The 23,732-nt window shown below is 41.1% G+C and overlaps 1 protein-coding gene and 1 long non-coding RNA gene across 5 annotated transcripts in view; both read left to right on the forward strand.

Moving 5' to 3' along the window:
* The window catches only part of Ube2k (ubiquitin-conjugating enzyme E2K), a 61,745-nt gene that overhangs the window by 4,381 nt on the left and 33,632 nt on the right, over window positions 1-23,732 (forward strand). The window lies entirely within an intron of this gene.
* On the forward strand, window positions 36-22,351 carry Gm40309. The gene is made up of 2 exons (XR_868455.3): window positions 36-4,370; window positions 4,579-22,351. It is a non-coding gene; the product is annotated as a predicted gene, 40309 (long non-coding RNA).

The following is a 23,732-nucleotide window of genomic DNA, read 5'->3' on the forward strand; positions in this document are numbered from 1 at the left end:
TGTATACCCCTGGCTGTCCTGGAACTCACTTTGTAGACCAGGCTGTCCTGGAACTCAGAAATTCGCCTGCCTCTGCCTCCCGAGTGCTGGGATTAAAGGTGTGCGCCACCTTATAGTTTGCTGACAATTTCTAGAATTCTGTAGTAGAATTTTTTCCAGTTTTATAAGCTCCTGTTTTGTGAGGATTACTTAGTGTGCCTTATGAGGTTCTGAAGTGAATTGAATATAGCAGCCTTACATACTGGTTTCAAAAACAAAATCGTGTACAAGCGATTGTTGGATTGCATTTCCTACTTTACCTTTTTTTTTTTTTTTTTTTTTTTTTTTGAGGCAGGGTCTTTACAGAGCCCTGGCTGTTCTGAAATTCACTATGTAGAGCAGGCTGGCCTGGAATTCAAAGAAATCTGCCTGCTTCTCCCTCCTGAGTGCTGGAATTAAACACATGCGCCACTACCACCCACAGGTTTCTTTACTATGAAAAAGGCTGTGAAGTGGGACATGTGTTCAGTCTTGAAAACTTGTCTAGTTTGTGGGACGTTCTAGATTCATTCTCTCCTCAGCACTGCAAAAGAGAAGCTTTGATCTCTGGCAAATGTTTGCTTTGTAAAGTGTAGTTTTTTTTAAAGACTTATTTATTTATTTTATGTAAGTAAGTACACTGTAGCTGTCTTCAGACACACCAGAAGAGGGCATCAGATCCCGTTACAGATGGTTGTGAGCCACCCTGTGGTTGTTGGGAATTGAACTCAGGACTTGTGCAAGAGCAGTCAGTGCTCTTAACCGCTGAGCCAGCTCTTCAGCCTGTAAAGTGTATTTTTATTTTCTGTGAACATATTGAGCATGCTGCTCTCAACTCCCCAGAGACATAACATTATTAGAATGAGCTTTAGAGTAGTAAATAGAGGGTAGGTAACTATGTATCAGTGCTGGGTCAGAACTGAGTACAGTTCAGGCAGTGGTAGAGAGCTTGTGGAACATCTGTAAGACTGCGGCTTCTATTGTGAGCACTAGCGTAGGGGGAGCTAGGTGCAAAAAATTGAGTGTCATGGGTGTTTGGAGGGTATGGGAATGGAAGAAGTTCTTGGGCTGGAGTCAAAAGGAAAGTTGAGAGGGTCTTAAGGTCTTCTTAGCACAAACCAGGTGAGAGAGACAGGGTCGGGAAGACATTGTTTTTTTTCTGTTTAGGACAGAAAGGTCTATAGTTTTCCTGTACTCAGCATAGTTGTTAAATTATATTCTGTTTGTTATCTTTGGAGAAAAGCTTCCCTTTTCATATCACAGTAAAATATATATACAGTATGACTGGCACTGAAATCAAGAAGCAGAATATTAGCTGTGCCATAGGAACTTTACCCCTAGTTAATTTTCTCATTTTGTTTTTAAAAGTTTCAGAAGGGGCGTCTCACTATGTAGCCCTGGTTGACTTGAAACGTACTGTGTAGACCTGGTGGGGTGTTTGTCGTTGTTTTGTGACAGGGTCTCTGTATTTAGTCTTGGCTGGCTGTGTAGACTAGGGTGGCTTCGAACTCACAGATTCTCTTACCTCTATTTACCAAGTGCTGGGGATTAAAAGGCCTGCACCATGTCCTGCTCTGCTTGTTGGTTTTCAGCTTACTGCTTACTTAACTCTGGGATAAAAGATAGATGACACTCTCTATGCTCTACCTTTTCTGAGTTCATAGAGCAGATTAGTATGCTTGAATAGAAGAGTAGACATGAGTTTATACTCCAAGTTTGAAGGTTTATGAAAAATGCCCTTAAATTTTTAAAATTTTTGTCTGCATAGGTCAGAGGACATCTTCAGAGAGGTGATTCCACTGTAGGCTCCAGGATTCATGAGGCTTGCAGACCAGTTTTACCTGCTAAACTATTTCAGAGGGCTCTTAAAATCTTTAAAAACAGAAGAACAAAAACCTGCCACCTGGCTTGGTGACCACGCCTTGAATTGTAGTACTTACCATACTGTCAGAGGCAGGATGATTGTAAGTTAGAGGCTAGCCTGGTGTAGATAGCAGATTCCAGGATAGTCAGGGCTGCATAAAGAGACCCTGTCTCAAAAAAAAAAAAAAAAAAAAACCCAAATCCTGCCTGGTCTTGGTGGTGACATAAGCCTTTGATCCCAGCACTGAGGTTAATAGAAGATCTCTATGAGTTCAAGACCAGCCTGGTCCACAGAGAGAGTTGCAAGACAGCAAGGGCTACACAGAGAAACCCTTTCAAAACAAAACAAAACAAAACAAAAACCCAAAAACTAACCAGCCAACCAACCAAATCTCCAGGTATGGTGACATGCCTGTGACCCCAGCATTTGTTTGGAATTGGAGACAGGAGGATTAGAGGTTTAGGGCCAGTCTGAGTTACATCAGACCCTGCTTTAAAAAGTCAAATAGTAACACTCCAAATAAACTGCAAATCTACTGTAGTTAATAGTTTTAGAAATAGTTAAAATTTATTTTTATTTATTTTTTTTTTGAAGAGTCCAAAGCTACCATAATTAATTCCTTACCTGTAAGACTGAAATTTGAGACCCAAAGAGTTTGGTCGGTGGTCCTTGACACAGAGCTAGTTAATGGTGAACTTAAACATTTTGTCAACTCCATTTTGTCAACTCAAACACAATATGTAAACATTCCACAAGAATATACTTTTTATAGTAATACTATAAAGGCTCAATATTGAAAACAGTGTAAAGAGTAACATATTGATATTGGGGATTTATTGCATCTTTATGTAAGAATTTAAGGGGGCTGGTGAGATGGCTCAGTGGGTAAGAGCACCTGACTGCTCTTCCGAAGGTCCAGAGTTCAAATCCCAGCAACCACATGGTGGCTCACAACCATCCGTAACAAGATCTGACTCCCTCTTCTAGTGTGTCTGAAGACAGCTACAGTGTACTTACATATAATAATAAATAAATCTTTAAAAAAAAAAATTTAAACATGCCAGGAAGCATAGACACTTGATTTTTGAATTGTGACATAGTAAATTTAGTAATTAAAAGTGTGAGCTTTATAATTAGGGTCTCACATAGGAGGAGACATACCATGGTGAGAGGACAGACAGCCTCAGATGTTGGTCTCTGCCATTCCATCTTGTTTGGAACAGGGTGTCTTTTTTTTGTTCCTCGTTATAGTGGAGGCTAGCTGGCTGGGGGAGGGGGGGCTACTGCATTTTATTTACATGGGCTTTGAGAATTTGAACTCAGGTGTTAATGTTTGTGTTTTACTCACAGAACTTAGCACCTTCGTGACTCCATGTGTTGAGTTTACCTAATCTTTGAAATTAAGAGCTTTGTTGTCATGTGGGAACATCTGGGGCAGATGGCCAAACAGAATAATGCATAGGATATATGGGCATCAAGGTGTTAATATTTTATTTTTTTTTATTTATTATTTTGGTTTTTTGAGACGGTTTCTCTGTGTAGCTCTGGCTAACCTGGTGCTTACTCTGTAGACAAGAGATCTGCCTGCAGAGACCTCCCAAGTGCTGGGATTAAAATTAAAGGCAGGTGCCTCCATTGCCTAGCAGTGTTAATCTCTTTTAGGAGAGTTTTTAAAGTCAGGAAAACTGTGTGAAAAATGTTCTTCATTCCCTATTCCTCTCCTCTCCTCTCTCCTCTCCCCCCACTTTTTGCCTTCCGTTTGTGTGTGTGTGTGTGTGTGTGTGTATTATTTTGTTTTTTTCAGAGATCACTTCTGAGTAAGACTTCTTTTTATACATTTGGTATTTTCTATTATGTGGATTTTTAATGTATTTGCTCTTTAAAACTAAGGTAAAATGCACATAGCAAAGTTGATCATCTGGGGCATGTACTCTGGCGTGGGCTCTGAGTTTGATCCCAGTACTACCCTCTATTCCTGATAAAGCACAAAATAAAGTTTGCGGGCTTAATCACTTTTGTATGTATACTTAAGTGGTGTTAAGTATATGCACACTGTTGTACAACCATTTCTACCATTTTCTCCAGAACTTTTTTAGTCTGTAAAACTGGAAAAAAAAAATCTGTACTCAATAGTATTCTACTATCTCTTAACCCATCCCTGACAGTCACTGTTTTCTGTTTTCATGAATTTGACTACTCTTACTGTATGTTCCTGGCGCTTTTGTAACTAACTTTATTTCACTTAGCTATATCCCATCTTTGCATCATAGATCCCGGGCTGAGGAGATGGCTCAGTGGGTTCAGTGCTGGCTGCTCAAGTGTGGGGAGTTGAGTTATGATCCTGAGTGCTCATGTAAAAGCCAGGTACAGTGGTATGCCGCTGTGACCGACCCCAGCACTGGGGCAGGCAGAATACCTAGGGCTTGCTGATTAGCTATTGAAATTTCAAGCACTGGGTTCACCGAGAGATCCTGGCTCAAAAAATAAGGTGGAGTGGGGCTGACAGGAATACTCAGTAGATAAAGGCACTTACTACCAATCACGCCCACTAATCCCCAGGGTCCACATAGTAGGGAGAGAACTGACTGCTGCAAATTGTTCTCTGACCCCTACATGCTTGTGCCATGGCATATGTGCATCCCTTCTCCAGAAAATAAATAAGTAAATATGTGGAAATCGACTGCTCAAAAAATAAGGTGGAGTGGGGCTGACAGGAATACTCAGTAGATAAAGGCACTTACTACCAATCACGCCCACTAATCCCCAGGGTCCACATAGTAGGGAGAGAACTGACTGCTGCAAATTGTTCTCTGACCCCTACATGCTTGTGCCATGGCATATGTGCATCCCTTCTCCAGAAAATAAATAAGTAAATATGTGGAAATCGACTGCTGGTTGCATGGACATTACACAAACAGTTAAAAACAGTGCTGGTGTTATGTATGGTTTTGCTGATAAGAATAGGTACAGCTTCTGCAGCATTTTGGGTTGCTCCTAACCTGTAACTCCAGCTCTAGGGTATCCACTGTCCTCTTCTGGCTACACTCACGTGGGCTACTTGGACACACACCTGTATATGAGTAAAAATAGAAAAAGAGACCAGGTGTGGTGAGGAATGCCTTTAACCCCTGCTTTTGAGAGACAGCCATGTGGATTTCTGTTAGTTCAAGTCTAGCCTGGTCTACATAGCAAGTTCTAGGCCAGCTGGGTCTTTGTCTCAAAAACACATACATGAAGTATAAAAATATACTGACATTTTCCTTTAATTTCTCTGCTATTTCATAGTCATAACCTTTATATGTTCTAGCTTACCTTTCCTGTGTTATTTATTGTCAAGGCTCAGGTTTATACTTTTTTTTTTTTAAGATTTATTTATTTATTATATGTAAGTACACTGTAGCTGTCCTCAGACACTCCAGAAGAGGGCATCAGATCTCATTACGGATGGTTGTGAGCCACCCTGTGGTTGCTGGGATTTGTACTCAGGACCTCTGGAAGAACAGTCAGTGCTCTTACCCACTGAGCCATCTCACCAGCCCCAGGTTTATACTTTTATTCCTGTATAAATGTAAGACTTTGTATTTCAAAGGTTGTGTACTACTGAACTTTTTGCTGTTTAGTTGAGATGTAGGAACTGGACCAAGCCCTTAGGTCCATTCTTGGTTAGTGTGTTTGTATGCCATGGCAGATTGTGATTGGGGAACAACTTGTGTGAGTCAGTTCTCTACTTTCACCATATGGCTTATCTACTGAGCTATCTCAATAGCCCTTTCCCTTATTTAAAACTATTTAGTCGGGCCTAGAGAGATGACCAGTTAAGAGCACTGACTGCTTTTTCAGAGGTCCTGAGTTAATTCCCAGCAACCACATGGTGGCTCATAACCATCTGTAATGGGATCTTCTGGTGTGTCTGAAAACAGCTACAGTATACACACATATACAATACATATACATATACACATCAACAAACATCTAAAAAAATGAATTTGGTCTGGTAGGGGGGAGGGTTGATGATGATCAAAGGACAACTTGCAGGAGTTGGCTCTCTGCTCCCACTAGGTGGATTAATAGAATTGTGTTCCTTCAGTTTGCTAGTCATTGCTTTACTTACTGCCCCCAGACCTTTCCTTTTGTTTGTTTTTGTGGAGACTATCTCTGGCTGGCCTATTCTATGTAGAACAGGTTGGCTTCAAAGTCATAGATCCCCTTGCCTCTGCCTCCGCCTCCTGAGAACTGGTATTAAAGGCGTGTGCCACCACATCCTTCCAGTCCTTTCCTTTTTTACCTCTTTAAGCCAAGTTTGAGAACACATGCATATTATTTCAGCACCCAAGAAGTTGGGATAAGCAAGAAGAAATGGTCAGAACTAGATTAAGATCTACCAGGACAGGGAAATGAAGTTCTGTTTCAAAAAAAGAAAGAAATGAAACTTACTTATCCTTAAAACATTGCCTCTTCCCACTCCACCCTCCCTTTTTTTAAAAGATAGGGTCTCATTTAGACTATGCTGACCTGGATCTTTTTTTTTTTTTTTTTTTTTTTTAAGATTTATTTATTTATTTATTTATTTATTATATGTAAGTACACTGTAGCTGTCCTCAGACACTCCAGAAGAGGGCGTCAGATCTTGTTACAGGTGGTTGTGAGCCACCATGTGGTTGCTGGGATTTGAACTCCGGACCTTTGGAAGAGCAGTCGGGTGCTCTTACCCACTGAGCCATCTCACCGCTGACTTGGATCTTAATGTATAGCTAAGGCTGCTATTGAATCTTGGAACATCTAGCCTCTATGTTTGAAGTACTATGCTTATAGGTCCTGTGTGTCACCATGCATGGACAAAATGCCAGTTTTCCTTGCACCCTTAGTTTTTCATGTTCTCTGGTGTTGTCATACTTCATTACATTATAATTATTATAATATCAATATAATTATAAATATTATATTATTAATTGTACTTATGCCTGTTTGTTTTTGATAGACTTCTAGAAAACTCCTTGAAAATTCTTGGAATCCTTTTTTCTTAAGCATCTTTCAGGGCTCCTGGAATATAATGGCCTACTATTTTAAAGTGTTATCACTTTAAATCTTTGATAGGTACAGTTTGCTTTTGTGCCCTCATTCCTTTATGGCTGAGGCAGAGTCTTTTGTATTCTAGGCTATATTCTCACTTGAAATGTAAATGAAGGTGACCTTGAACTTTTTGTCTTTGGAGTGTTATACTGTTGTACAGAGTTGTGCAGAATACAGTCATACAATACCACATTCTGTTTATGGGGTACAGATATTGAACTTGTAGGATTATGTCATTCTAGGCAAGTGTTCTACCAACTGAGCTACATCCTAACCCTACTGTACTGGGGTTGTTTTTTTTTTGTTTGTTTGTTTGTTTTTTGTTTTTGTAAAGTAGATTTTTTTGTTTTTGTTTTTTGGCATTTTGAGACAGTTTTTCTGTGTAGACCTGACTGTCCTGGACTTCATTATGTAGAGCAGGCTGGCCTCAAACTCATATCTGCCTGCCTCTGCCTCCTGAGGGCTGAGATTAAAGAGGCCCACTACCACTAAAGTAGATCTTTTAAGGAATATGTGTATGTGTGCATGCATGTGTATGCCTGAGCAAGCCAGAAGAATATATCAGGTCCTCTGGAACTGGAGTTAAGGATGGTTGTGAACCACCATGTGGGTGCTGAGAATAGGACCCAGGTCCTTTGCAAAAATGATCAGTGCTGTTAACCACTGAGCCATCTCTTGAGTCCCGAGGACTAAAAAGAGTAGAGCAGTTTCTACATCTGTCAGACATTTAGTTATTTCCAGTTTATTACTGATATGCATGGGCAAGAATTTTGATTATATACGTGGTTGATATATATTGATTTCTTGTTAAGTTTTTGGATGTAGTTTAAGTGTTTTTATAAATAGTTGTCTTATAAATAAACTTTTATTTATTCCTTTATTTGGGAAAGTGCTTAAAATTAACCTTAGCCTCTCCAATGCAGGTTTATGCCATGTCTGGTTTCTAAATTAACCTAAGTGCTCCCTAAGACATCTCTGCTTCCATGCAAACCAAGTGCCTGGCATGTTATTTCATATTCAGTTATGTCTACAGACCTAGGTAGTTATGTATGTCAGACTGACAGACCTCCTCCCCATGGAGGATACTGTGTAGCTGGCGGGCCTGGAGCTCACTGTCTAGGACAGGTCTTGAACTGGAGTGTTGGATTAAGCGTGTGTGCCACTGTGTCCAGCTGTCAGGCCTGTTTCCCTTAATGTCTCTGGATTTGATCATACTTTTTGTCCTATGAGGTTTACTTTGTGAGTTGCTGCATTGTCCTTTGTGTGCCTTCTTAAGAACTGGGGATGTGCCAGGTGTGAAGCAAGATAGTACTCAGGCAGAAGCAGGCAGTCACTGAGTAGATCTCTGGTCTACACAGAGAGTTCCAGGACAACCAGGGTTACACAAGAGAAACCCTGCCTTGAAAACAAAACAAACACCCCTCCACCCTCACCCCCAAAAAACCCCAAACTGGAGATATATCCTTGAGGGTGGAGACCCAATTTCTTGGTAGTTCATTCTCCATTGCTAAGCACATTGTGGGTAAGTAGGAGGCACTTGTTTTCCTGAATAAATTTAAGAATTTTGGGGAGCTTATCCAAACCATGGTGGAAATATAATACCTTTTGCTCTGCTTCTGAGTCTAGGAAAAGATACATTGTTGAAGATGGTCTCCAGATCAAGTTGCACATCTATAGGCTACTAACTCAGGTTCTCTATTTAGAAAACTGAACACTCACATCAAGAACTAGGAAGCAAGGTAGTCAAAAGGGAATTATTTTGACTTTCTTTTGTTGTTTTTACCTTTGAAGATCTCAAGGGGCTCCTAAATAGTATATATGACATCATCTGTGTCCCTGTGCGGTTCTTTTGTTTGTTTAACTTCATATTTTTTCATTTATTCAGGTGCTTAGGTGGTTAATTAAATAGACATAGTCACTGCTTTACTGAGAAAATTTTAACCTGCCAAGGCAGTGAGAAACTGAACAGCTAGTTTTAAGTGTGTGTGTGTATAGCATAAGGGAAGCTGTAAGGTTGAGTAATTTAATTTACCCTCAGGGAGAGAGTTCTTCGGGAATAAACCGTATACTTTGAGGGTGAATTTGAATAAGCTTAGGAAGATCAGCTGTATACATATAGAAAGCTGGTAATCATAACAACTAAAGACAGAAAGATTACTCTTCTGTTTTCCTTTTTCTCTTCTCCTTAATCTTTCTTTTGAGACAGGGTCTCATATATATCCTTGGCTGTTCTGGAACTTGTTATGTATACCAGGCTGTAAACAGATCTCCCTGCCTCTTCCATCCAGTGCTGAGATTAAAAGCATCAGCTCACCTTGCCCAGCTTAATTACATTTCTTAAAATCAGTTTTTGTAAATATAAAAATTGCAGGTTTGCTTTCTATAGACAGTAGTAGAACCTATCTGAACCCCCCCCCCCCCCAGCTACTTCTTTTATCTTCCATCCACTTGTGTTTGGGACAAGGCCAGCCTTGACTTCACTGTGTAACTGAGGGTGACTTTGAATTTCTCCTTCCACTTTCCAAATGCTGTGCTTGAAGTGCATGGAATCACTAAAGCCAAGAAAAGAATGTTAGGAAGAAAATTGGCCTTTTAGCTGCGGAAAGAAAAATGATCACTGACTTTTCAACATAGTGGCCATTGGTGTCCGTCCTTGCCAGAGTTTTTATGGGAGTGGTGAAAATAGGAGTCTGATTGATTGGAGCAGGTAACTGAAAGATCAACTGTGAAAGTGGCATGAGGAGTTTTGCTTAGCAGGAGAATAGAGAAGAGAGGCTGGGGAAGTCAGGCTCAAGGGACCTTTGAAAAGAATTCTGGCAGATGATAGAGGGAATTGTATGTTGTTGGGTAGGAGAATCTGATTATGCTAGAGAATAATCAGAATTTCTTATTTTTAACAAGATTGCTTAGGGAAGTTGCAAAGTCCTTGAAAATGAACAGGAGTAGGTAGGGTGATATTCATAACAGGGTGGGAGGATTGGTCTTTAATAGAAACAGAGACACATAGGACAACGTTACGGTTCTGTTGGGATTTGTGGTCTGCACTTTACAGACCAATTAACAATGGTTGTGTTTTCTCTAGTAATGATGGCTTGGTGGCTTCGGGCAAGAGGAAAAAGGTGGTGTGGTTTTTTTAGTTAATTGGAAAATGAGTTTAACTAGCTTGGGGGCTATCAGTGAATACTATGAAAAAGAAAACATCAGTGTTGTCAAGAGTATTTTGTAAGAGAGTATTAATAAGAAATGTCCCTGAAATCTGAGAGAAATGAGGCTGTTAGAAGTGATCAAAGTGTTCATGTGGGATGGAGCCAGCTGTTGGGTTTGCAGAGCTGAAGAAAGTAAACTTAATTCAAGCCAAATGGGAGTCTAAGAACATTGACATAATTTGGGGAAAGGTATAATTTTTGTTGACAGAGATTAAGAAAGATTATCATAAGAATGGAGGCTTGTATTTTATTAACATTTGTTTTTTTTTTAAGATTTATTTATTTATTTTATGTATATGAGTACACACTGTAGCTGTACAGATGGGTGTGAACCTTCATCTGGTTGTTGGGAATTGAATTTTGGACCTCTGCCCACTCTGGTCAACCCCGCTCGCTCTGGTAGACCCACTCGGTTCTGGTCCAAAGATTTATTTATTATTATACATAAGTACACTGTAGCTGTCTTCAGATACACCAGAAGAGGGCATCAGATCTCATTACGGGTGGTTGTGAGCCACCATGTGGTTGCTGGGATTTGAACTCAGGACCTCTGGAAGAGCAGCCAGTGCTCTTACCTGCTGAGCCATCTCACCAGCCCCCAACATTTGTTAAGAACACAGTTCTTTTTGCTTTTCGTGGGAATTTTAAACATGTACAAATATTATGCTTGGGGGATGATTCAGTGGTTAGGAGCATTTGTTACTCTTGCAGAGAGAGGACCTGGGTTTGATTCCTTAGCACCTCTGTGGTGTGGTAGCTTACAGCTATCCATAACTCCAGTTTCAAGGATCTGATGCCTTCTTCGGATCTCTGTAGGCCCAAGGCATGTACACGGTGCACATGCATCCATGTAAGCAAATCCATCCATCCATTTCATGTACACAAAATCAATTTAAAAAAACGTATGCACAAAAAGATAATAAAAGTAGGGAATATACAGTTTTTCATCTATTAAAGCAGCAGTTCTTAATCTTCCTAAGGCTGTAACTTAATACAATTACTCATTTTATGGTGACTCCAACCATAAAACTATTTCATAATTGTAATTTTCTACTGTTATGAATTGTTATGTAAATATCTTGGTATACAGGATATCTGCTATGCGACTCCTGTCAAAGTGACCCTAACTCAAACCGATGGACCCACAGGTTGAGAACGGCTTTACTAGATTGTTCCTGATGCCAGTATCACTCTTATTAGTCCTGATGATTTTCTCAATTGTAACTCAAATTTATTGAGGTAGAATTCTGGCATAATGAGAATTGCATGAGGTATGTTGGTATATAGATCAGATCTTGTTTACTGGGTTGCAGAGGCAGGATCCCAAGTTAAAGGACTCTCTCTCACACAATGGTTCTGGGGGAGTCAGCTCAGTTTGCCCAATCACACAGTAGACTGTACCTTCAATCAACCAGGATAGTTCTCTAGTGCTAACAAATGGTTCCCTTCCCTTTTGTTATTCCTTTTGGGGGGGGGTTGTTTTTTTTTTTTTTTTTTTTTTTTTTAAAGATTTTATTTATTTATATGTAAGTACACTGTAGCTGTCTTCAGACATTCCAGAAGAGTGAGTCAGATCTCGGATGGTTGTGAGCCACCATGTGGTTGCTGGGATTTGAACTGGGGACCTTCGGAAGAGCAGTCGGGTGCTCTTACCCACTGAGCCATCTCACCAGCCCATGGGGGGAGGTTTCAAGACAGGGTTTCTCTGTATAGCCCTGGCTGTCTTGGAACTCACTCTGTAGACAAGGCTGGCCTCAAACTCAGAAATCCACCTGCCTCTGCCTCCCAAGTGCTGGAATTAAAGGCATGCGCCACCACTGCCCGGCTCCTTTTGTTACTCTTGGTCAGTTTGTACTGTCATAATTAAACTATACTGAGAAACTCAATTTATTTCTTAGAAATCTGAGAACAGATGGCAGAACAGTCAGGCTCTGTTAAGGGCCCTTTTGGCCTATAGATTTGTCCTCATTTGAAGGGGTGAGGAGGAAGCTCTTGGTTTCTCTTATAAAGGAAATCCCCAGTAGTGCCAAAAGCAAAAATGGAATCCTGTGCTGATTGTTCTATACTTGCCTCTTTCTTTTTTTAAGTTAACTGTTTATCTTTAAGGATTGTCTTGGTCAGTGTTTTATTGCTGTGAAGAGGCACTAAGACCACAGCAACTATTATAAAGGAAAGCATTTAATTGGGGCTGGCTTACAGTTCAGAGGTTTAGTTCATTATCATCATGGAGGCATGCAGGCAGACTCTGGGGAGGTAGCTAAGAGTTGTTGTATATCAGAATTGGCGGGCAGCAGGAAGAGAGTGACACTGGGCCTGGCTTGTGCATTTGAAACCTCAAAGCTCACCCCCAGTGACACTATCTCCAACAAGGCCTCTCCTATTCCAACAAGGCTACACCCTCTAATCCCTGTCAAGTATCACCACTTCCTAATGACCAAATACATGAGCATATGGGGATCATTACTATTCACACAACTGCGGGGATATTGTAAATTAGTGGACATAGAGCCAGTTTAAGAAAAATAGCTATGGGACTGGAGGGACAGCGAAGCGAGCGGTTTAAGAGTTTGTTGCTCTTGTTGAAGACCTGTGTAGCCCCTAGCATCCACATGGTTGCTCACAAACATTAGTAACTGGTTGCTGGGGAGCCAATGCCCTCTTCTGACCTCTTTGGGCATTAGGTATGCACATGGTGCATATACATCCATGTCAGCAGAACACTTACACACATAAAGTAAATCTTTTTTTTTTTTTTTTTAAGAATTATTTTGTGTATATGAGTACACTGTCTCTGTCTTCAGACACACCTGAAGAGGGCATCGGATCCCATTACAGATAAATGTGAGCCACCATGTGGTTGTTGGGAATAGAACTCAGAACCTCTGGCAGAGCACTCAGTTCTCTTAACCACTGAGCCATCTCTCCAGCCCATAAAATAAATCCTAAAACAAAAAGAAAAGTAGCTATGTAAGTGGCATTCTCTTATTGGATTATCATAATTTCAAGTTTTTAACTTTTCTACTTACGACCTTATCCAAGGGCAGACTGTAATAAAATATTTCTCTCGAGTGGGCCTTGTTTAGGGCAGAATACTGTGGATTTATTTCAGTAGCTCACCTTTCTCTTCCCCTGCTGGAGTTCCTTCTCTCTTTTCTTTTTTCCTTTTTTTTGGTTTTTCGAGACAGGGTTTCTCTGTATAGTCCTGGCTGTCCTGGAACTCACTTTGTAGACCAGGCTGGCCTCGAACTCAGAAATCGGCCTGCCTCTGCCTCCTGAGTGCTGGGATTAAAGGTGTGTGCCACCATGCCCGGCTTGGAGTTTCTTCTCTTATATGTCATTTTGAGGACCAGGTTCAGAAAATTTGGTAACTTCCAGGGAATTCTTAATTGCTTGGATTTGTGCTTACTTATGCTTCCAGCCATGCATCCATCACTATACACTGGCACATTGTACATTGGTCTGAGTTCCTACAGAGAGCATCATGAGAGTCTGCTCTGTGATTTGTGATCCCCCTTCTCTGCACCTCCAGCAGTTTGTTCTTTGACTTGAGCTGTTGATTTTCAGTTTGTTCAGGTTGCTGTGGTTGCTTTTTTTTTTTTTTTCTCCTCCTGCTTTTGTCATTCTCTATGTCGTCTTTGTAGTGCTCTTGAAGGAACAGAGGGTTTTTGTACATATTATATAGATCCCACATCCTCATTCCTTTGTGTCTTCTAGTATGAGTGATGACTTTCAAACATTTTATATGATAAAACAAATGAGAAGATTCAGAGTGTGTGTGTGTGTGTGTGTGTGTACAAATGGAACCCAGAGGACAATTTTAGGTATCATTCTTCAGGTTTTTATTTAATTTTACTTTTTGAGACAAGGTCTGTCATTAGCTAGGAACTTGGCAAATGGCCTAGGCTGTATATGGGCTGTGAGCTTTAGGGATCTCTTGGTATCTGCCTCCTCAATGCTGGGATTGTGAATGAGTGCAGTAGTCTGCCTGCATGTGTGTATGTGCCGCCGATCCTCTGGAACTGGAGTTACAGATGGTTGTGAAACTACCTTATGGGTGATAGGAACTCAACCTGGGGACCCTTGCAAGAGTGGTGGCTTAAACCTCTGAGCAATCTTGCTGGCCCCCTCCCCCTTCTTTGTTTTTATTTTTGAGACAGGGTCTACTGTGTAGTCCTGGCTAGCCTTAATCATAGAGTTTTGCCTGCCTCTGCCTCCCAAGTGCTGGGATTAAAGTTTTGTGCCACTCTATCCATCCCATACTACTTTAGGTTTTGGGATTGTTGTTGTTTTTTTAATAGCTTTTAAATTTATTTTTTAAAAATTGTATGTGTATAGGTGTTTTATCTGTATGTATACCATGTGGATGCCTAGTGTTCATAGATGCCTGAGAGGGCCTTGGGACTGGAGTTACAGACAGATATGAGTTGCCTTGTGGGTGTAGGAATTGAACCCAGGTCCTCTGGAGGAGGTGCTCATTCCAGGTCCTATCATATTACTTTTAATACAGTATTATCTTTGCAAGCCTGTTGGTATTACTTTGCTTTGCATTAACTTTAAGATAGGGTCTTAAGATTATCTTCTTCAACTTCCTTAAGTGCTAAAATGATAGGGTTAATAAAACCACGCCCGGCTTTAGTTCTTTTTTAAAAGATTTATTTATTTATTTTATGTATATGCGCACACTGTAGCTGTCTTCAGACACACCAGAAGAGGGCATTGGATCCCATTACAGATGGTTGTGGGCCACCATATGGTTGTTGGCAGTTGAACTCAGGACCTCTGGAAGAGCAGCCAGTGCTCTTAACCTCTGAGCCATCTCTCCAGCCCCTTTAGTTTTTTAGATATAGTTTTTAGTGCTATCACCTCACTGGAAGGAGTTTAATTGGCATTTGCATTGAATTTGTGGATTAAATTGGAAGAAATTGGGTTTTGACACATTTTTGAGCCTTACTGTCCTTGAATACAGAACATCTGTACATCTTTAGAATTTTTAGTTTTCTGCATATTTGTGTATGTGTGTATACTCCAGTGTGCCCTTGTGCATGTTAGAGTGTATGTATTTGGAGACCAGAGGTCAAACCCCCCCCCCCCCCCCCAGCTGTTCTGTCTACCCTTTATTTTTAAGTCTGGATTTCTCTCTGGGATCTGAGGATCACTCATAAGGCCAATCTGGCTGGCCAGTGAACCTCAGGGGGAGTCCACTTCCATAGTGCTGGGTTTGCAAGTGTTTGTGTGATTGGAATTACAGGTGAGCCACCTGCCTCACACCCTCAGCATTCATGTGGGTTTCTGGAAATCTGAATTTAGGTCTCCAGGATTAGGTGAAAAAACTTCACTGTGAGATGTTTTAGAGGTGTTAGTAATTTCAAGAGAAAGATACATGACTTGAGAGTAATAGGACTTGGGCTTGATGTCACATACCTTTAATCTCAGTCTCTACAAGTGAATCTCTGTGAGCTCAAGGCCAGCCAGGTCTGCATAGTATCAGGATAGCCAGGCTACATAGTTTGCCCCATGCCCCTCCCCCAACAACAAAGGCTATAGGAAGTAATGTTTAGGGCTTAGTCACTATATATTAGTAGATAGTCTCAGAACAGTGTTCCTCAACCTTCCTAATGCTGCCCTTTAACACAGTTCCTCATGATATGGTAACCACCAACTATAAGATGATTTTTGTTATACATTTTAATCTCTTTACAAGCTTCTTCCCATTACAACTGCTGGGTGACTTCAAAGATTCAAATTGAATTATCAGGTCACTTTAGTTTTTCTTTTCATCCTTTTAATCTTGCATTATCTAGCTCCTGTCTACTTCCTACTCCATCATTCTTACTTTCTTATGTTGTACTTACTTCTTTATATTGGGGACTTTTCAGTTTCCAAACATGCTAAACCTCCTCTCTGTTTTACTGAGGATGGACTTGCTGTGTGATAGGTCAAGTTTCTAAGTTGGGCTTTTATTATTTTTGAGACAGGGTCTCTGTGTAATCCTGGCTGCCCTGGAACTTGGGATATATATAGGTCAAGTCAGTCTCCTGAGTATGGGAATTATAAAGTTTATAGTTTGTTCTTTTAAAAGTAGCTTTCTCAACTAACCAGTACCCCGGAGCTCGTGACTCTAGCTGCATATGTATCAGAAGATGGCCTAGTCGGCCATCACTGGAAAGAGAGGCCCATTGTACTTGCAAACTTTATATGCCCCAGTACAGGGGAACACCAGGGCCAAGAAGTGGGAGTGGGTGGGTAGGGGGATGGGCGGGGGAGGGTATGGGGATAGCACTGGAAATGTAAATGAAGGAAAATACCTAATAATAATAAAAAAAAAATACCATGCCAAAAAAAAAAAAAAATAGCTTTCTCAGCCAGACAGTGGTGGCGCACACCTCTAATCCCAGGACTCGGAGGCAGAGGCAGGCGGATTTATGAGTTCGAGGCCAGCCTGGTCTACAGAGTGAGTTCCAGGACAGCCAGGGCTACAGAGAGACCCTGTCTGGAAAAACCAAAAAAAAAAAAAAAAAAAAAGAAAAAGAAAAAAGTAGCTTTTCAAGGAAGTCTCTTTTTAGATATTTTTCTCTATTAAGTACTCTGATGCTTGATGCTTGCTTTCTTTGTTTCTTTTCTTTTTCTTTTTTCTTTCTTTTTTTAAATTTGTTTTTGTTTGAAGACAGTTTCTCTGTGTAGTCCTGGATCACTTCAAATACTAGGTTGCACTGGAACTCAGACTCACCTGCCTCTGTCTCTTGAGTGTTGGAATTAAAGACTTGTGTTCTTGTGTTTGTCTGTCTGTCTGAAACAAGGTTCTTTTATGTAGTCCTGGCTGTCCTGGAACTCACTCTGCAGATCAGGTAAACCAGGTTGGCCTCAAACTAGCAGAAATTGCCTGCCTCTAGTTTTTTGATTGTTTTGGTTTGGTTTTCGAGAGACAGGTTTCTCTGTGTAGCCCTGGCTGTCCTGGAACTCACTCGGTAGTCCAGCTGCCTCTAGTTCTTGAGTGCTGGGATTAAAGATGTGCATCACCACTGCCTGCCTATTCTCATAGTTTCTTATACATTTGAAAGTTATATATTTAGTTGTTCTGTGTCTTTATACTAACAGTACTAGTAATAATGCCTTGCAATAGTTTTTATATTTATATTTATCATATCAGTTCAGGGGCCTTGCCTAGCATGCAGGAAAAGGAGGGTTCAAGCACCACATAAATGGGTTGTGGCAAATGCCTGTAATCCCAGCACTCTGGTGAGAGGTTGGTTAGGGCTTGGAGAGGAGTATTAAAAATTCAGAATCATTCTTGACTGCATATCTACTTTGAAGCCAGCCTTGGGACACATAAAAGAAAGTTTATAATTTCATTTTGCTCTTTAGGTTTTTGAAGTATGATGACTGGAATGAAGGCCAATAATTCTAACCTCACATTATTACTGTAACTGGAGAGGCTATTATTTTCTGGTTCTCTAGCTAGAATAGCATTGCCTGTCCAATAATACAGTAGCCATTAGCCACATTTGACTTTCTTTGTCAATGTCAGGTTCTCAAAGTCTGCCTTTGACTTTGGCAGGGGGTGGGTGTCTCATGTGCTGTGGCTCACAGGCAGAGGTCTGAGAGCAGCACCTTTCAAGAGTTGTTTCCTGAATTCCTTTACCATGTGGGTCCCCAGATCCATTTTGTCCATTGGGTAGCACTGATTTACAGTTTACTCTTTTTGTTAGTTTTGAGATCTCACTGTGGAGCTGGCTGGCCTGACTATACTGTGTAGACCAGGCAGCCTTTGCCTCTGTAGTGCTAGGATTAAAGGTTTTGTGACCCACACCAGGGTTACGATTTGTTCTTAATAATGACTGTAAATGTTTGCTTGATCTCACTTTCCTATTATATCTCAGTCTCTTAGTTTTCTTTTTTTAAAGATTTATTTATTTTATGCATGTGAGTACAATGTTGCTCTCTTCTCAGACACTAGAAGAGAGAATCAGATCCCATTACAGATGGTTGTGAGCCACCCTGTGGTTGCTGGGATTTGAACTCAGGACCTCTGGAAGAGCAGTCAGTGCTCTTAACTGCTGAGCTATCTATCTCTGCAGCTCCAGTCTCTTAGTTTTCATGTCAACTTTACTTGGGGAACATTAAATGGCCCATGCTTCAGTTTTGTTTAATCCATTTAGGGACTGCAGGTGTAACTCTGGTAGAACAACTGCTTACCAAGCTCACGGAACCTGGGCTTGGTCCTCACACACATCCCACATGTTCATATACAAATCCTGGCTTATATCTTAAGTCATTGAAAAATAGGTTAGAGGTAAGTAATGTATATTAAATGTTGGGAGAGGACTGTGTCTGCTAGGTATGGTTGAGGGAGGGCTTATTAAGGGAGAGTACAAAGGCTCTGGACTGAATATGGCCATGAAAGGAGGGGTGGGGAGTGAGAGAGAAAAGAGGAAAGGGATGGTGGTTTGGGGCAATCTGAAAAAGAGATCAGGAGATTCAGGTATGGAGGCAAAATGGCTGTTATATAGCTAAGTGGAAGCTCAGCCCCATGGAGGGAGAGGCTTAGGGTAGGAGGTCATGTGAGAAGTGCTGGGAAGAGCCACAGGTACTGGGCAAGACCTCTTCCAGATTTCTTTGAGATTTAACAAATGTAGCTGCTAAGCTTTAAATATCTTTATTTCAAACAAGGCATGGAGAATCAAATTTTTCTCTTCCATCAATTTGTTGGTCCACTTTCTCTTCCTCTAAGACAAGTTATCATTATGTAGTGATTTTTTTTTGGGGGGTGGTGGTGGGGGGTGGTTCAAGACAGTGTTTCTCTGTATTGCCCAGGCTGTCCTGGAACTCAATCTGTAGACCAGGCTGGTCTGGAACTCAGAAATTCGCCTGCCTCTGCCTCCCACCTGCTGGGATTAAAGGCATGCAGCACCACTGCCCAGCTGTCTCATTATGTAGTGGAGGCTGGCATAGAATTCACTGCCCAATCTCCTTTTGTGTGAGTTTCCTAAGAACTGGGATTGTACATTTGAACTACCATGCCCATCTTAACAGTTTTTTCTACTGGGGCTGGACAGATGTAATTCAGTGGTAGAGTTACCATTCTAGTTGGTGGCATGAACATGGGAAAATGTAGCCTAAAATGAGGAGGACTAAAGTCACATGCAATCACTTTCTTTAGGGCATAATAGAATTTACATTCTGAGGGTTAAGCAAGATCATATGAGCAAAGTTCAGGTGAGTTCAAGCTGTATACTGTCATGAGGACAGACCCTGCTTGGAAACCTCATCAGAATAATAGAAGCAGGACCTGTAACCTGAAGTAAACCTACTCCTACTTACCATACCTGGGAGGGGCACAGAAGCACATTCTAGGAACAGCCCATGCATGGGAGGAACAGCTCACAGACTCTTCTTGATCCTCATACTTCTGCATCTTTAGTGCTTGCATATGTGTGGGCCTGGCTACCAGAGGTTTTACACGGAGATCTCTGGCCAGGCTTGGTGCGAGGGTTCCCCGAAGGGAAGCGAATGCAGGCAGGGAGGGGAAGTTACTTCCCTGCTTCTGCTGTGCTGGTTGTCTCCACTTCTCTGCCATGCAGTAATTCTTCACTGAGTCGGGTCGGGCTGGGCCGAGGAGAAGCTGACTAGCGAGAGTGCGACAGGACCTCAGGCAGCTCTTTGGGAGAGCCGACCTCTCCCCAAGTGTTAGAGCTCTTAGGACAAAGCCTCAGATGACGGAGTAGTTCTCTCCCTGCATGGGACTTATATACAGTTTTGGGGATGATCCAGGGTTTGACAGCAGGTGCTTTTTATTGGCTTGGACTGAGTTTGGGGAAACCTTATTTGTATGTGGGAGGGCTTGGTGCAGCTAGTACTTGATTGATGCAGCATGCCTCTCTGCAGGGGGGCTGTGGGAGGCTGTAGCTACCTCTGCTGCTGTAGCTGTGTGCTGCGAGCACAGTGGGATACCCAGGAGGCGTGGCCAAACTCCTGCTGTCCCTTGCTGTTGGAAATCTCCGCCCACCACGGGGGCGGGGGGGGGGGGGGCGCTCCGGTTCCAGACCTGTGCTCGACCCGGGGGACCAGGCACAGCTCACCACCCCACAGATATGTACTACTGATCTCAGCTGGATATTTGGATTAAAATTTCATTTTCGAATAGATAAAAATAAGGTGTATGAAAACTTCTTATTTAGGTTCTCCTCTGACCTCCGTGGGCACCAGACAAGCAAGTGGTACACAGACATATGTGCATGCAAGAACCTATATTCACAACAACAAGTACTTTATTTATGAGCTAGTAATGTGTCTAAGCTGGGTAGTGGATGCTTACCCTAGCATGTGCAAAGTCTTGCTTTGATCCTCGATATCAAATATTTATATGGTGGCACACACCTAAAATCCCAGCATACAGTAGGCTGAGGCAGAAAGATCTCTACAGGTTTGAGGTTGGCCTGCATTACATAGAGAGACTGAAAGGACAGTAATAGCATCAGTTGCTACTTTGTACTCAGCATTAATATGTTAAGGATTACTTCTTACACTTTGTTTTCCTTTCACCTCTGAAAATGTATTAGAACCCTTTTTGGAGTCGATGAAGGATAGAGTTGGGATTTGAGCTTGGGCCTAGTACATGCTCAGTATACCTATTCCCAGCCTGAGGACTGCATTAGATTTTGCACTGTTTTTCCTCCGTGCATGCGCGCGCGCGTGTGTGTGTGTGTGTGTGTGTGTGTGTGTGTGTGTGTGTGTGTGTGTGTATACATGTGTCTATATGCACATGTGAGTGCAGGTGTAGGGGTTGTTGGTTCTTTCCTTCTACCATGTAAGTTCTAGAAATTGCCACATTTGGTGACAACCCCTTTTATCTATTGAACCATGTGGCTGGCCTCCTTTTCCCGTCCCTCCAACCTCCTGCATTTCTTCTTTTCAGGCAAGGTCTATGTAGTCTAGGCTGGCCTCAGCTTTGCTATGTAGCTGATCTTAAATTTCTGATCCTCCTCCTTCCACCTTCCTAGTTTTGGGATCATACTCAGCCAGGACTTCATGTATTCTAGGCACTGTTATTGAGCCAAGTGCTGGACCCAGAATTCTGTACTTTCTCATTAGCAATATGGTCATTCATTTTCCTTCACCCAGATTATCTTCAATGTTCTATGCTGTTTTGCTCTATTTTAATAGTTACATTGCTTACTAGGAGCTGTATATTTCATCCATCTGTGTGCCCTTCCCCCCCCTCCCCCCCCCAATTCCCCCTTTGCTTCTCTGGTTGTCCTGGCACTTGTTATGTAGCTTCAAACTTTAGTCCCTGCCTCTGCCTCCACCCCCTGAGTGCTGGGATTAAAGGTGTGCACCACCATGTTTGGGCATTAGTAATGCTTTGTAGATTCAAAGGAATGTTAGAAACACCAAGACTACTAAAAATCTTCCTGCCTTGTGCTGAACTCTTAGAAGAAAGTTATAGAAAAACGCTTTGCAGTTGTCCTCACTAAAGATGGGGTGCCAAAATACACACTGAAGGTTCCCTGTGGATTCTTTATGGGTAACACATTGTTTTGTTTTTTAGAAATTAATGGTTCCATTCTTAAAACTCTGAGGTGAATTATAAAATAATACTTTCTAATGAAAGACTTATATTTGTTATTAAGCAAAGGTAATGATGAAGTGTGTTCTTAGGAAACCCACTTATTCTGAAAAGTGCTGGTGACATCTTTCTTTCCTAGTGTGCCCAAGGTTCCTGGGATTGATCCCAGCACTACCACACTTACTTTTTAAAACAACAGCAACAAGCAAAAAATTTACAGAAATATGTTATCAAAATGATTGTATGATAGGCATTCTCATTTTATACTAATAAAACTGAGAGTTTTACAGTTACAGTTGCAGTGATGTACCCTGAACTATTAAGACGCTGGGAGAAGCAGGATTCAGCATACATTTGACTTCAGGGGCCATGCCTTCTAGTAGTCTGGTAGTGAGTCCATTATCTGAGTGTTCCTGAGTCATATACTCAGGGACCTGTGTGGGTAGTGGGAGGCTTGGATTGAGAAGAAGTTGGATGTTTTAAATCAAACTGTGACAATATAAAAAGTAATTATTAACTTGATAAAAAAATTAAATTGATAAAAAATTGAGTTGTGAAAAATTCCCAATTTTAACTTTTCATTTTCTTTTTATCTTTAGTTATCTGCAGATAAAGACCTTACTCTAGAATGTAGACTGCTTCTTTATAGTGGGATTCATCATGGTGATGGCATTTTCTTGAGCAGATTTAGTAAATCCTTCATATACTATTAGTATTCTTTCGCTAGAGTGAAAAAAATCATATTTTCACCTCTGAAAGAGATGGGCAGATATAAGGATAGGTATAAAAATTGATAACTATTTAGCATTTTACTAATCAGATATTGTGGGGCAGTTGCAAGAGGGCAGTTTTTTAATTATCTTTTCTTTCCCCTTCAAAAACAGTTCAAATTAGATCCTTTAGTATCGAAGCATTCTAGTGTTATTTACTTCATTTTAGACACCGAGAGAATTGATTGTGGGATGTATGTAGCAATCTTTGAAAGCACCGATAATACTCAAGATACTATTTTGCTTACACATTTTAGTGGGACAAACGAGGTATGATGTTGATACTTGTGGCTGCTTAAATTGGTTGGTAAAACTCAGTTTTACCTCTAATCTTTGCTTCTAGTTTTCTTAATGTTCACTCTTGTACACAGTGGGCAAGAGATTTTTACCTTTACTAAAGTACACGTTTCTTCCTCCACCACAGATCCAGAGTGCTGATTTCCTAGTGCAGGAAGACGCTTTCCCTGCACATTTGTCACTAGTAATGATCTTTTGAAAAAACGAGATGCTGCCATATCAGAGAGGAAAATGTTATTAAAGAAACCAGTTTCAACTGGATTTGTTTGTTTGTTTTTGTTTTTCGAGACAGGGTTTCTCTGTATAGCCCTGGCTGTCCTGGTCTAAGTTGTAGACCAGGCTGGCCTCAAACTTAGAAATCCGCCTGCCTCTGCCTCTCAAGCGCTGGGATTAAAGGCGTGCGCCACCACTGCCCGGCTGGAATGTTTTTAGAATGCAAAAAAGTCATGTCTTTTCATCTTGTGCTTTTATTAAAATATTATGAATGATAAAAACTTAAAAAAACTTGGAATTTGAGTTACATATTGTTTCTATACTAAAAATATAAAAAGGTAAAACTGGTTGTTTTTAATAGAGGTGAAAAAAAGATGCTAAAGCCCTTAAGCAGTGGTCATCATTGCTGTTCTGTCAGCTCAGAAGGGTCTTCTAGAAGCCAACCGAAATGTAAAATCTTTGTGAGCTTTTCTTTCATAGATGTAGGCATGTTACTTATATAAAACTAATGAGTTCAAATACATTTGAACATTGGGGGTTTAGTTTTAAATTGAGAGAACCTGTAAGCTAGGAATGTTCAGAGTGCTCAGCGTAGACCAATAAGAATAAGAAAGGCATAAGCTGTAAATGGAGAGAGCTTATTTGCAGACAGGTATTCCCTTAGAAGAGGATGCTAATGTGAAGCAAACTGGGTGGTTTTCTGAATTATTTAAGGTCACCATGAGTCTTTC

This window comes from Mus musculus, chromosome 5 (genome assembly GCF_000001635.26).
Source record: "Mus musculus strain C57BL/6J chromosome 5, GRCm38.p6 C57BL/6J".
NCBI classification, from domain to species: Eukaryota; Metazoa; Chordata; class Mammalia; order Rodentia; family Muridae; genus Mus; species Mus musculus.